Raw genomic sequence first — 12,788 nt, 5'->3', positions numbered from 1 at the left:
TGCAAACCCTGGCTCCCAGACCCGCCGCCATGAGAATGCTCAGTGCACCCATGGGGTGGGCACGTGGATGGTGCCCAGTTGTGTCAAGCATTTACAGCCTGGCGGCAAACAGCGACTTCGCCAGCAAACCCCTCCTGGCCTTGGGGACCTGTAGGCACAACAGAAGCGTGTGCTCCCTCCTCAAAGGAAGGGGTGAGTTGGGGTGGTAGGGAGATTTCCCAGGTTTCTGAAAGGGGGAGTGCCCAGCAGTTTGTCTCTTAAACCTATTCATTGATATTTGCTTAACGCTTAATGTAGGACAGAAACACCTGGTGTTGGTAAATTGCCTGTAGGGAGTTTCTTCTGGTAGCTGGAAGTGATTTGAGAACTCCCAAATGGGCAGTGAGTCTTTCGGGGGTGTGAGAGTGTGGTCTTTGATGGTGCCATAAAAGAGGAGAGCGGTAGGTCCCTGTGCTCGGCAATGGAAGGTGTTTATTGCTGGGACAGGTTTTGGTTTGAATATTGCCATTCTGCAGGTGGGATGTTAGCGTGAGCTTTGTACCTCTCCTCAGGGCTTTTAGAAGAGCAAATGCAGATTGGATTTGGTCCTAACTTGGGTCTGTCCGCATATTTCCAGCAAAATGCTAGGAAATAACCTCGAGATTAAAAATACAGCACCCACGATTAAAAAGAAAAACCAAACCTCAATTTCCCTGCAAACCCATAGTGTTTGCTCCCTCTGCTGGCTCTGCATTGAGACGGAGCAGCCCAGGCTGAGCTGGCAGAGGGCAGGGGGGTGCTGGAGGGGCTGCGGGTGGGCACGTGCTGACCTTCCGGCAGCACAAGGCGCAGACCCAAACGGGGGAGCAGCAGGGCTGGGGGGGAGGAAGCCGAGTCCTTTGCCAGCTTCCAATTTTACTCCGCTTCTCAAAGCTAGACTTGCTAAAAATGTACACTGCCTCTTTTGGTATTTAAAGTTGGTGTGAAAAAAAAGGCTCTTTAAAAAGGCGAGGTGTTATTTGGTGAGTCGGAGCGTTCCTCGGCGGGTGCTGCAGCCTGGGCTGGGCGCCTGCTGCAGAGGGAGCTGGGGACGGGTCGGGTCGGCCACCGCTGTCATTGCAGTGGCCCGAGCGGCTGTTGCTCTGATGTTGGTGCCTGCAGGGATGCCACTTGATTTTCCCATTCTCCAGGAAAAGCGCTGGAGAGGAGTGAGTCTGACAGGCAGAGCAGAGCCTTCAAAATATCCCCTTTCTTTAAAAAGCAACCACTCATCCTTGCTGAGCACACGGAGACTGGTGCTGGCAGGGCTGGAGCAGGGGCAGGTAGGTGCTGGTCAGGGTGGGGAGGCCCTCTCCATGTCGCAGCTTCTGCGCCTGCCTTTGGCTGGCTGTCCCCTGCCGATGACCGTGTGATGGTGACAGGGGTCACGCATCCCCCCCCCAGGTTTGTCCTGACCTCCGTGTCCAGCCGCAGCAGTCCCGGCGGCCTGGGCTGTCCTGTTGGTTCCAAAGTGCAGAGCTGGGTATTTTTGGTTACCCTAATTTATTTTTCTTCCCATTTCTTGGACTCCGTGGTTTGCCAGTTAAGAATGGCTTTGTGATTATGGGCCTCTGGATCCCAGCCTGGTCACTGCTCAGATCAGGTGGAGTAGATCACATCTCCTGCTGATCGTCAGGCTTCTTGATCCTCCTGTGGCCCTTCTTCCCGTTTTCGTTGTGCCCACGAAGATGTGCTCCTTTCTTCTTCCTTTCAAGCTCTCTCGCTGTTGTTTCCCCAGATACAAGACAGCAAACCTGGTTGCTGCAGTCTGGCTTCGTGTGGTTCGGAGCTCACAGGCTGCAGGCTTTGGGGTCTGAGATGTGTCCCAGATCCTCGATGAAAAGGGGCAGCTCTTTGAAAAGTACCTTCCCTGTGAGCAGATTCATGCAGTGAGATGCCTGTGCCCGGACAGGACCCTTTCGGCCATCGTCGTGGTTTGGTGGGGACTCAAGCATCTGGCAGGCGGGTGCAGCTGCATCACGCTTCCCATTTCTGAGCGCGGAGACCTGCTGCTCTCCTGGTTTGTGGCACCCTCAGAGATTGTGCTCTCGTGCCCCTGAAAGCCTCACTGCCCAGTTGGGGGTCTCAAATCGCTTCCAACCACCAGAAGAAAATTCCTACGGAAAATTTACAAATTCGGGCTGCGAAGATGATCAGGGGACTGGAGCAGCTGTCGTATGAGGACAGGCTGAGAGACCTGGGCCTGTTTAGCCTGGAAACGAGAAGACTGAGGGGAGACCTCATCAGTGTGTATAAATATCTGAGGGGAGGGTGTCAGGAGGATGGAACCGGTCTCTTTTCAGTTGTGCCCAGCGAAAGGACGAGAGGCAATGGGCACGAACTGAAGCACAGGAGGTTCCATCTGAATATGAGCACACATCTTTACTGGGAGGGTGACAGAGCACTGGGACAGGTTGCCCAGAGAGGTTGTGCAGTCTCCTTCTCTGGAGATATTCAAAACCCACCTGGATGCCATCCCGCGCAACATGCTCGAGGTGATTCTGCTGGGCAGGGGGTTGGACTGGGTGATCTTCAGAGGTCCCTTCCCACCTCGGCCAGTCTGTGACTCTGTGACTGGGAGCAACTTGGAGTAGTGGCTGTGTGCAGGAGGCACCTGCTGCGTGCTGGGTGCCGTGAGCTGGGGATGGCGCAGCCTGCCTGGGGATGCTCAGGGCAAGGTAGCAGTGTGCTGCCAAGCTCGCTTTTCTGTTAGAAACCAGGCAGCACCAAGAAATGCTGGGGTGCCGGGGCACGGGTGCAGTAGCGGTGCTGTGCTGCAAGAGGTCTCTGCAGCACTGTGCTTCAGCACGCTGGTGCCTGCCACTGAGCAGCAGCTCCTCTGGCTGCTCGGACCCTTCCTCCCCCACCTCTGGAAACTGGGATTTGTTTTACCCATCCTTTTCCTCACTGGAGAGGTCTTGCTTGCCACCTTCGCATCCTCATGTTCTCATGTCCGAGCACAGCAAGGGTGGCTGGGGAGGGCAGCGGTCACGTCTGACTGTTTGTCATTGAGGAGTGGTGCTGGGCTCTGCCGCTTCGTGTCTGCTCATCCCCGCGGCAGCACCTGGAGCAGAGCTCGGCTCTTTGCTGCCAGCTGCTTTCCAGCAAGAGCTGTGAGGGTGGGAGCATGGCAGCATGGCACCGGTCCCGCCTGGGCGCATTCAGCCACTGCTGCCCGCACCCAGCCTGTCCTTGGTGCAGCGGCTGCTCGGGGGCCAGCACCTAATTTAGGGCTTTTTACGAGCTTTGCTTTGCTGAACCTCAGCGGCTTTGGGGATGGCGCAGACCAGAATCTCTCTCAATAGAGTTTTTTTTTTTTTCTTGCAAAAACCCTGCCTTGACTGTCGGTGCCCCCTGCGCTTGCAGCTCCCATGGGAGCTGGGCAGGGGCAGCGCTGACCTCCAGCCCCAGCCGCTGGGCTGGGCGAGCAGTTCCCCTGCAGCATGAGGGGCAGGACAGCAGGCACCCTGCTTCGGCGGCTCCTCGTGTTGCTGGCACCTGTGGAGGAGATGGAGTTCCTAATTTCCATTGCCATGAATGTCTCCTTTCCGCTCCGTGCACAGGCATCCTGGCACGCGGGAATACTCTGGGCAACGCGAGGTGTCTTGGTGCAGGCTGGAGCTGGGTCAGCTCCTTGGGCAGAGGTGCTGGAGGAGGGCAGGGGGTCTCGTGGGGACACGTCGCCAGCCTGCTGGGGAGGGGGGAGCTCTCTGCCCTCGCTGGGGCACACGGTGGGCTCTCCATGGGCGCTACCGCTGGCTGAGAGGCCGGTGGTGATGTCCGAAACCTCCCTGGAAGCACAGTGAAGCGGGGTCCGGGGAGGGACCTGGCAGCGATCTCGAAGGGGCTGTGGAAGGCCGACGATGAAGCGGAGCGTTTCGGGTGGGAACGAGGCGATGCCGGGGGTCGGCCGGGTGTCACCGCGCTCTGACGGCAACAGCAGCCTGCCGCTGTTGGGAAGGGTGGAAAAAGAAAGGAGCCTGAAACCTAAGAGCTGTTTTGCTATTTACTTTGGTTCTGTTTTTCCTCTAAGAATAGAAACAAAGACGATGGATTTGCATCACCAGGAGCAACTTGAGGAGGGAGGAGGAAGTGGTGGGGCCTCATTAGTGACAGGAATGTGCTGGCGAGAGGAGGGCTCGGTGACAGGGGAGGCGGTTTGACCTGGGGGTTCCTATTAGCATTTTGTTCATCTCACTTCTTGGCTCCGGCGTTTTATTTTTTTTAATGACTAGCTTGCAAGCTTCAGAAGGAAGAGCCTATCTCTACTAGGGAACATTTGCAGAGGCAGAAATAGCACAGGTTTCAACAAAGAGCAAGGTGCCTTTGGAGGCTGCCCCACTTGCATAGTTAGGCCTTAATCTCCTGGAAAGAAATGGAAATTTCTCTCTGCACTGACACAGCACCGAGCATTTAGAGGCCTTTGCTGTTTGTAGGAAGCTGTTTATCCTTCCTGCTGCTGCTGTCGGATCTCCAGTCAAAGCCTGATCACACCGGAGGACCAAGAACAGTGGCAGGGCAGTGGTGGCCATGGGGCAGCTGTCCACAGCTGAGACCTCCAGCCTCCCTGACCTCTAGGAGGGCTGCGGTGGGGTGGGGAGATCTTCCCTCTGCTTGCTGTGGCAGTTACAGAGATGGCCTTCCAAGACAGAGCAAATAGCTTTCCTGAGCTGTCCAGGTACCACCGCGACAGTACTCTGGACCTTCACGCTTCCTGACGGTGGAAGTGCCGCACACTGTGAGATGTGTCAGAGCTCTGAAACCAGGCACTGCGTAGAAGGCAGTGAAAGCTGCTGTCCTGGAATGACCCCGTGTGTGCCCAGTTTCCCTGGGGGTTGGTGTGGTCTTGACACTCTTGACGGGGCTCCCGTTGTCTCCTCCTGGGGAAGAGAGGGAGGAAACTGCTGGAGGAGACGAGGTATGGAGCTGCCTGTAGGGATACCGTTGGTACTGATGCTGTGTTGGACCTGGGGCCTTGTTCAACTCCTCCTGCATTCAGCTGTAGCAGTAACTGCCCTGCACGTGGAGGAGGCACGCGCGTGGTCTGTGGTGCACGGCACGGGCTGGAGGAGAGCATGTGCTGAGTCTGGGCTTGGTTCGTGTTGCTTCATGGATCTTTCCCTCTCGATAGTTGACCTCTATTTTATGGGTGGATTATTTTTTCATGCTTGAAAGGCAACAGCAAATCTAGCCCATAGCTCAGCTGTTTCATTTAGATTTTTTTTGTTCAAAGCATCATTACTGTTCCTTGTGGCCATTTAAGGTACTTCCAGCGAGCATCTGTGGCATCAGCTCTGGAGCAATAGGTCACGAAGGGGCTGCTCAGGCGGTAGGACACAGGGCACTGGCTGCAAAAAGAGCAGGGAGAACAGAGTCCTCGTGTTTGTTAGTGGGTGAAATCGGTGGTAGGGGGATGGTTGGACCAGATGAACTTGGAAGACTTTTCCCACCTTAATGATTCTGTGATGCTGACAAAATGATTCATTTTGACCGGAGACCTTTGCTTGGGGTAAAAAGGCACCAGCTCCTTGGCACCAGGATGAAGCCTTGGGATCCTCCAGGAGGAACGCACAAAACCGCACAACTCAGCCGGGAGACTTCCTGTTGTTGACCCCATTTTCACACACGGGGAGGATTGAGGCCAGGAAGCAAGAGCTGCACTGGAGACTTCTAGCAGGGGTTCAACCAAATCCAGCCTTTCCCCTGGATCTGTGTCTGTGGGGCACGTTTGTTCTGGTTTGCTGCTGCCAGGTGCCTCAGAGTGACAGCACTGACTGTCTGATACGGCGCTCCCAGCCTTTCTGCCGTGAGCCGGCAAGCAGCCACCTTTCCAGGTAGATGCAGTCCTTTCTGCTGGCCTTACATCTTCTTCCTGACATACAGCATTAGCACCTTTTCCTCCAGAGCAGAGAGCCACAATTATTCACTGCTGGTAAGTCAGCGAGCTGTTTGTCGTCCGAGAAGCTAAGCGTGAAACTGCGAGTGTGCAACGGAAGTCTTGCTGATGAGGGACCTAAATAATTGGAGCATCTTTGGACCTGGGCTGTTGCGCGTCCCCCTCGTGCCGCTTTGATGGGACGTAACCGTGATGGTGGCTGCAGCTGGCGGTCCGGCAGAGGTGCGCTTCGTTGTAACATGCGCTGCCGTTTGGGCACGTTCTCATGGGACCGATATGCTTGCAGGGTAGAACTGTTGTTAGCTCCTTACACCGTGCAGTGGGTTGTAAAGTTCTTCTTTCCCACGGTGCGCGTGGCCGTAGGCATCCCCAGGTGACAGAACGGAGTTCAATCGGCAGCGGAGCCTGGCCTGCCTCCGCCGAGGTGCGTGGCCAGCCGTGTGCATGTGCCAGGGTCCCCTTTTGGTGCTGCTGTGTGGTGGCTGGGAATGCTGAGCTCTGGCCATCTGTCTGTTTGGGCTAGATTTTCATGGGAATCTTTTTAAAATCGTGAAGTAGTGAAATAGATACGCCCAAGCACATATGCCTGTGGGGTATCGATGGACCTGTTCGTCTCCCGTGGTCGCTTTCAGTTTTACAAGGGCGAGCCCGTTCCTTTCAGGTCCGTGGCACTCGAGACGGCGATGTGCACGGCTTTGTCTGGCCTCGGGCTTTGCCCCGGGAGCCCTCTCGTGCTGGACCGGGTGGGCAGCGCTTGGCGTGCGCAGAGCTCTGCTGTTTGCCACCAGAGCTGCTGCACTTAGGTTTGGTTCGTGCTCCTTGCTTTCTGTGCATCGTAACAGAAATATGCTTCCGTTTCTGAGGATGAATAAAATGCAGCAGCCTCTCTTGGAAGAGCACTGGAAAAACTACAAGAGCGAGCAGATGCTCCAAGTGCGCTGCAAACATTGTATTGGGGAAAGAAATTAAAGACTGAGCTAGGAAAAGGTGTGAATTGTCATCCTGGGAGGGAAGTAAATGAGTAAGTCACCGTTGTGGCGTGGCGGGCAGGTCTCAGGAGTTTCTTTGGGCAGGAGGATGCTGTGGCAGAGGGCTGGGAGGGAGGGATGTGTCCCTGCGCATCCCGCAGGAGACTGGCCCCGTGCAGCAGGGATGAGGCGGCGCCGTGGGACTGTGTGGCTGTGCTGCCCGGCACCTGCATCCCCGGGCTGGAGGCTGGGACCTGGCTGTGTTTTAACACGCAGGCGGCTGAGGTCCTCAGCCGCTGCATGGGGCCCCAGCGATGGTGCATCTCAAAGCCTGGTCTAAATATTTTTAATTACCCTGCATTTAGAGACTTTTATAAACAAACCAGCGACAAGCCGCCTCTTTTGCTGTTGCCAAGGCCTGTGCAGAAAGTATTTAGATCAGCAGCAAAGGCAAATAATCTTGGACTAGAGACATGAGGGGTTTTATTTTGCAGGTTCTTTCTGCGTAGGCTCGATCTTTATTTATTCTTGGTTTTGTTTAGTGGTTCCCAGAATACATAAACCCGTACCCTGTTAAGGCATGGACGTGTCTCCTTTTTACAGGACCATCCAAGGCTCCCATGATCAACGCTCCCCCTTCCAAAAAAGTTATTGTTCCTAGAAAGCAGAGCAGTGCCACTGGAATGTTAATTGGGGGAAGTGAATAACGACTGCTACCCTGCGCCTAACCTCCCCAGCCCCCTCTTAACGAGCAAATTGAATTTATTTAGGCATTGAAGGTCCCGTCGCCCCCTCCCCCTGGGCAGGACTGAAGTGTCCATTGTACTGCTCTGCATTGGGATTTGCTGCCATTTGTTTAAGGAATCTTTTTTTAAGAAAGGCAATTTCAAGGAGGGGGGAGGACCCTTTTTCTCTGGCTGCAGGGAGAGGGGATGAGCTGTGCAGGCAGGGAAGCGGGTTTGTCACCATCGCTGTTCCCAGAGCAACTCAGGCATCACTCTTTGTCATCCGGGATGGCACACTTGCCATCTTGAGCAAAGCCACATCCAGCCCGTGCCCATAGTGGGGAGTAAAATCCGCTCCGTGCCTGGGGCGGGGATGTGGCCGTGTTATTACGGCCGGGGTCATGGTTCCCAGAGGTGTGTGCAGCTGGCCCAGGAGCCCCGTCTGAGCGCTGGGCTCCGGGGGCTGCCCCCTGCCCTGCCGCAGCTGGGCGATGTGGTGGTTGAAGGCTTGGAGGTGGGTTTGTCCACGCAGCCGTCAGGGTTTTTGTTTTTCTGGTCGCTGGGCTCGGAGCTACCAGGCACACCGTTGAACCCGTTGGTGGTGTGGAGACGGCAGGTGTCCTGGTGACACCGGTCCCCTCCGGTGCCGTCACCACCCTCCGGGGTGCCAGAGCCAGCTGGGCTTGGCTCCCAACCCTTGGCCGTACCAGACCACCGGCAGTGCAAACACTTTGTTTAGATCACAAACCACAAGTTTAAGCACAATGAAGAGATCAGCTGGTGGAGTCCCTTCGGCGCTGTTTATTTTGACACTGGATTTGTCATACAGAGTCCTCCCGCTGTTGGATCCCCGCAGCTGCTATCGCCTGCCCTGCTGGCTGTCTGCCGCAGGTGCTGGGCTCGCGGGGGGACCGCTGTGGATGAGAGGGGTTTCGGGCACGTCAGTAAAGTGCTTCTGCTAAAGGGACGGGGCTGATGTGGCGGTGGAAATCCTGGAGGCTTCAGAGCCAGCACCTGTGGTAATGGAGGAGGGAGCTTACGCTTGTCTGGTTCTTTCCAGAATCAGGAATTGGTCTTTTTTTTTTTTATGTACGCTGGTATGCATTTGGTGTCATTTGGGTGTTACGGGATCAGTCTGGCCTAATGTTTGGAGGGAGCCTGGTCTGATGGTCTCAGGACGGGGAGAGAAGTGAGGGAGCGGGGTGTTGGTTGTGGGCACGGCTCCGGGATGGGATGCTGCTCCCTAGAGCCGGGCCGGGGAGAGGGGCAGCAACAAGTGCCTTGCTCTGTCTGGGCCTGAAAATCTCAGGTATCCTCTGCCGTCCCTCCTCCTCAGGGCATGTTTTGTCAGAGAGTCTGAGGAAAGGCAGGAGGCCGCTGTGGAAAGCTTGCGGGCTCAGCTGAACCCCCACACCGTTGGTGTTTCTCTTCTTCCTCATGCGAGCCTGTCTGGAGAAGGGAACGTTGCGGTGCTGAGCAAAACTCCACGCTGCCAGCCTTTAAGTGTGGGCTGGTGGAATTGATTTGGTTTAGCTCCCTGTCTTGGGTTTGAGGTCTGGCGTCGGCAATTAGTGGGGGAACGGGCCGGGCTGCCTTTCTGGGTGCTGACCCTTTCCCTCCCTGATGAGCAGAGCATTGATCAGCTGCAATTTGCAGCAAAGCCAGGGGGAAGAAAATGCTCCTGATGTTGCTGGAACGCTGCCAGCAGTGGGAAGGTTTCCCTCCTCCGCAGAGGTCTCCGCAGGAGGAAGTGAGAAGTTCCTAAACCGTGCTAAAGCAGAAAGCCCCAGCCTGGTGAGGGCAGAGATTTGCACTGGGAAACATCTTGGTGAGAACACGTGAAACCATCTCACACGCTGTACCTTGCACCCTCTGCGGGTTCCCCATGCTTGTCCCCTTCTCTTCCCCTCCAGATCTGCTTTGTCAGGGGAGAGCTCAGTCCTCTTGGTGGGGAAGACTGCACGGGGCAAGGTTTGTTTTCAGCAGTCCACGACCCAGGCATCTTTTCCAAACAGAGTGAAACGTTGAGCTAACTCACCCTGTGGGTCTGTCACCTCCTGGAGGTGTCTGGGGATGGTGAACGGATGCCTCTGGGAACGTAGGCAGCCTTTGTAAGAAGAAACTCAAAACTGGGGCTTGGTCACTGGCCATCGTTGGGTCTGCCATGATGCCATACAGGGTCTCAAGTCCCCGGAAAGCAAATCATCTTGTGTCATCTGCTGCATTCAGGCAAGCAAGCCTGGAAGGTGAGGTGCAGGGCTGCAGCTCCCAGAAGCAGGAGCTGGTCTGTGAGGGGGCTGATGCTCAGCCCTGCCTCGTGCTAGGTTCCTGCCTCTTTTCATAGGAGAAATGAAATAATCCCTTCTGCAAACCAACTAGCTAGCTCTGGTAGGATGTTTCCTCTCCTAACTCTCTCTTCAAGGTGGTGTGGAGTGCTTTGCACTGTTCTGCATCGACTCCTGCCTGCCCCATGTTGGTGCCAACTTCGCAACATCTCAATGTGCACGTTCACAATGGCAGAAAACACCAGCGATACAGCAGAAAGCAGATGTTGGATGTGTGGGAAGGGGCTCTGTGCCTTGTAGGCAGCAGCCTGTGCAGGACCCCGCATTGCTGGGGTTTGTGCTCGATATTTGGGGTGTTTCTGTGTGTGAACTAAGTCTTAGAGCCGAACAATTCCCCGGCACCTGGCGTGCTGGCTTTGCACAGGTTAAAGCTCGTGTTTCCCTCCTGACTGCCTACTCGAGTTGTCTGAGCTACTTCGCTGCTCTCAGTTCCCAGCCTCTCACGTCCACCTGCCCTTGTCTCTGCCCTCCCTGGTTTCTCCCCCATCCCCAAGCAGGGGAGAGGCTCAGATGGAGAGCCACCTTATTCCCACGTCCTTTCAGTGCACAGGGGAGAGCAGCAGCCAAACCAAACTGAACGCTGGTCTCCCCGCATTGCAGCTGGGGACTCTTTTTGTTGTTTATTTGTTGCTGATTTGTATATTCATGATTGAACCTGCAGCTGTCCAGCGCCTCGAGGATTTGGAGTGAATTAGAATGACAAGAGACATGGTCTTTATAAATAAAGTAATCATTTTTCCCTGCACTTAGCATTTATCCCCTTTCAAAGGGTCTCTGTGTGACGCAGATTTGCTGCACTTTCATGCCGGGACTGCGGGGAGATGGCTGGATCTTGCAGTCCTCTTTATTTCTGTGGCAGACGTGGGTGTGATGACGCGGGAGGAAGGGGCAGTGTGTTAAATGCTCTGATAGTTTTTAATGGTGTCAAAGTCTGCCATTTGAATTGGGACTTTCATGCTAGGGAAGAATTGAAAAGGGAAGATGGGCGTGAAAATCAATGCTGTGGGCCTCCGTTCCTCCGCAGCGTCCCTGTCGCAGCGCTTGTTCATCTCCTTCCCCCTGGTCCTGCTTCTCCTCCCGCCGGAGCTTAATCCTCTGCTGATGGCATCCGTGCGTTGCCATGGAAATCGGCAGGGCTGGTCGGGTGCCTCCCTGCCGCCCGGAGCTAGGGAGCCCGGCTGGGGATGTGGCGGCCTGGGCCGCTGGTGGGCACCGCCAAGGCTGGAGGCTGACGTGTCCTGCGGTGGCAGGGCCTGGGACGTGGCTTGGTGTCCCCGTGCAGCACACTACAGCAGTGTCTTAGACCTTCTGCCGCATGCCCTGGGTTTATCAGTTGTAAGAAACGTTGGCCTGTGCTGCACGTGGGAGCGTGGGTGACCGGCGTCCTGGTCTCCCCATGGCTGCTGAGGCCTGGCTTCCATGACCACGAGGCCCTTCCAGCTCGTCTTCCTATGAGCTGTACCCTGCATCCATGCTACCGTCACCCTCATGTGCGATTCTTGTGGTAAATGAGCCCACAGCTCATCATAAAGTGTCCTGAAGAGACCTCAACTTTTGCTCCTGGCCATCCTGGAGGCCAGGAGACCGCTGTGAGATGCGTGGCCATTGAAGTCCCCAGGGATGCTCCAGACCTCTCTTTTGGGTGCTGTGCTGGCTCCTGGTCCCTTCTGAGGGCAGTGATGCTGCTCGGCCCTCCTCCCTGGCACGGCAAGAAGGCTTTGTAGGGAGCGTTGGTGACGGGGGAGTAGCTCAGGACAGGCCATGGACCAAGGCTGTGCTGCTGCCAGGAAGGGTGTCGGGGGACGCGTGGCCTTTGTGTTGCGTGCTGGCGGCAGGGGGCCCTTGGACACGTCTTGCAGGAGCTGCATGGCCAAGCCCAGAGGCCAGGCCTGTGGACGAGGGCAGCTCCCCCATAAATGAGACATGAGGGGCACGTTGGGGCACCGGCAAGCGCTGGATGAGTGGTGCAGGTGTGCCCGCAGGGCCCCGGGGCTGGCTGGAAGGAGATCCAGTGCGTCTCAGTCATGGCCGGGGGAGGCAGGACACGAAGCTGAAACGTGCTGCTGGCCTCGGCTTTGCTGTCGGCTTTTGAGGCCGCTTGCTCCTGCCTGGCGCAGCTCAGGGCGGCTGGCAGCCATCGTGCCAGTGAGGCTGCCCCCTGGGAGGCGGGTTGGTACTTCCAGAGGTTCACTTCCTATAGGGGAAAAAAAAAATCATTTGCTTGATGTGATTATAAAGCAAAAAAGGACTGGACTGAATGGAAAAGCTAGAAGTCATGTAAGAGGAAGAACAACCTGGAAAGTGGGTTTATTTCTGTGTCTTATAATAGAAAAGCAAAGCAGATTCTGGCCGTGCATTCATCCACCTGATTTAAATGAAGCCATAAAACGTCAACATTTCCCAATAAAAACTCTTGACAAAGTAGCTGCTAAGCTCTCAGAAGCAAAATATTCTTTGAATTAGATGCAGGGCATGCATTTTGGCAAAGGCAGGCTGAGTAATCCTCTGAGCTAATTTTCTTCCCCCCTTTAAATAGCACATTTAGAAGATAAAGTGGAAGAAATGTTATTTGATAGTTTCCCTCTTCCAGAGGGGAACCACACGTAGGATGTGTGCTGCTTCACTGTGTGCGGGGCGTTGCGTATGGGTTTGCAGGATCCCCGGTGGCGGGGCTGTGACAGCGGCACGTGGCTTTGGGGTGGCCTCTGGGGAAAGACCAGGGCCACAGGGAGGCTGCTCCTCACCCGCTTCGGAAGAGTTGTGCCTTGTCAGGAGCTTGTTTGTCAGTGCAAAGTTTGCTCGATTGCCAATCCAGAGGAGATAAAGTAGTTTTAGA

General features: G+C 55.6%; 1 protein-coding gene across 20 annotated transcripts in view; it reads left to right on the top strand.

Annotated features, from left to right (window-relative positions):
* The window catches only part of LOC310881792 (ankyrin repeat and fibronectin type-III domain-containing protein 1-like), a 213,894-nt gene that overhangs the window by 83,310 nt on the left and 117,796 nt on the right, over positions 1-12,788 (top strand). The gene's annotated exons all lie outside the window — the stretch shown is intronic.

The sequence above is a fragment of the Anser anser genome, assembly GCF_964211835.1.
Source record: "Anser anser genome assembly, chromosome: 15".
NCBI lineage: Eukaryota > Metazoa > Chordata > Aves > Anseriformes > Anatidae > Anser > Anser anser.
The sequence above is the reverse complement of the archived record's forward strand: the minus strand, read 5'-3'. Positions and strand labels throughout refer to the sequence as shown.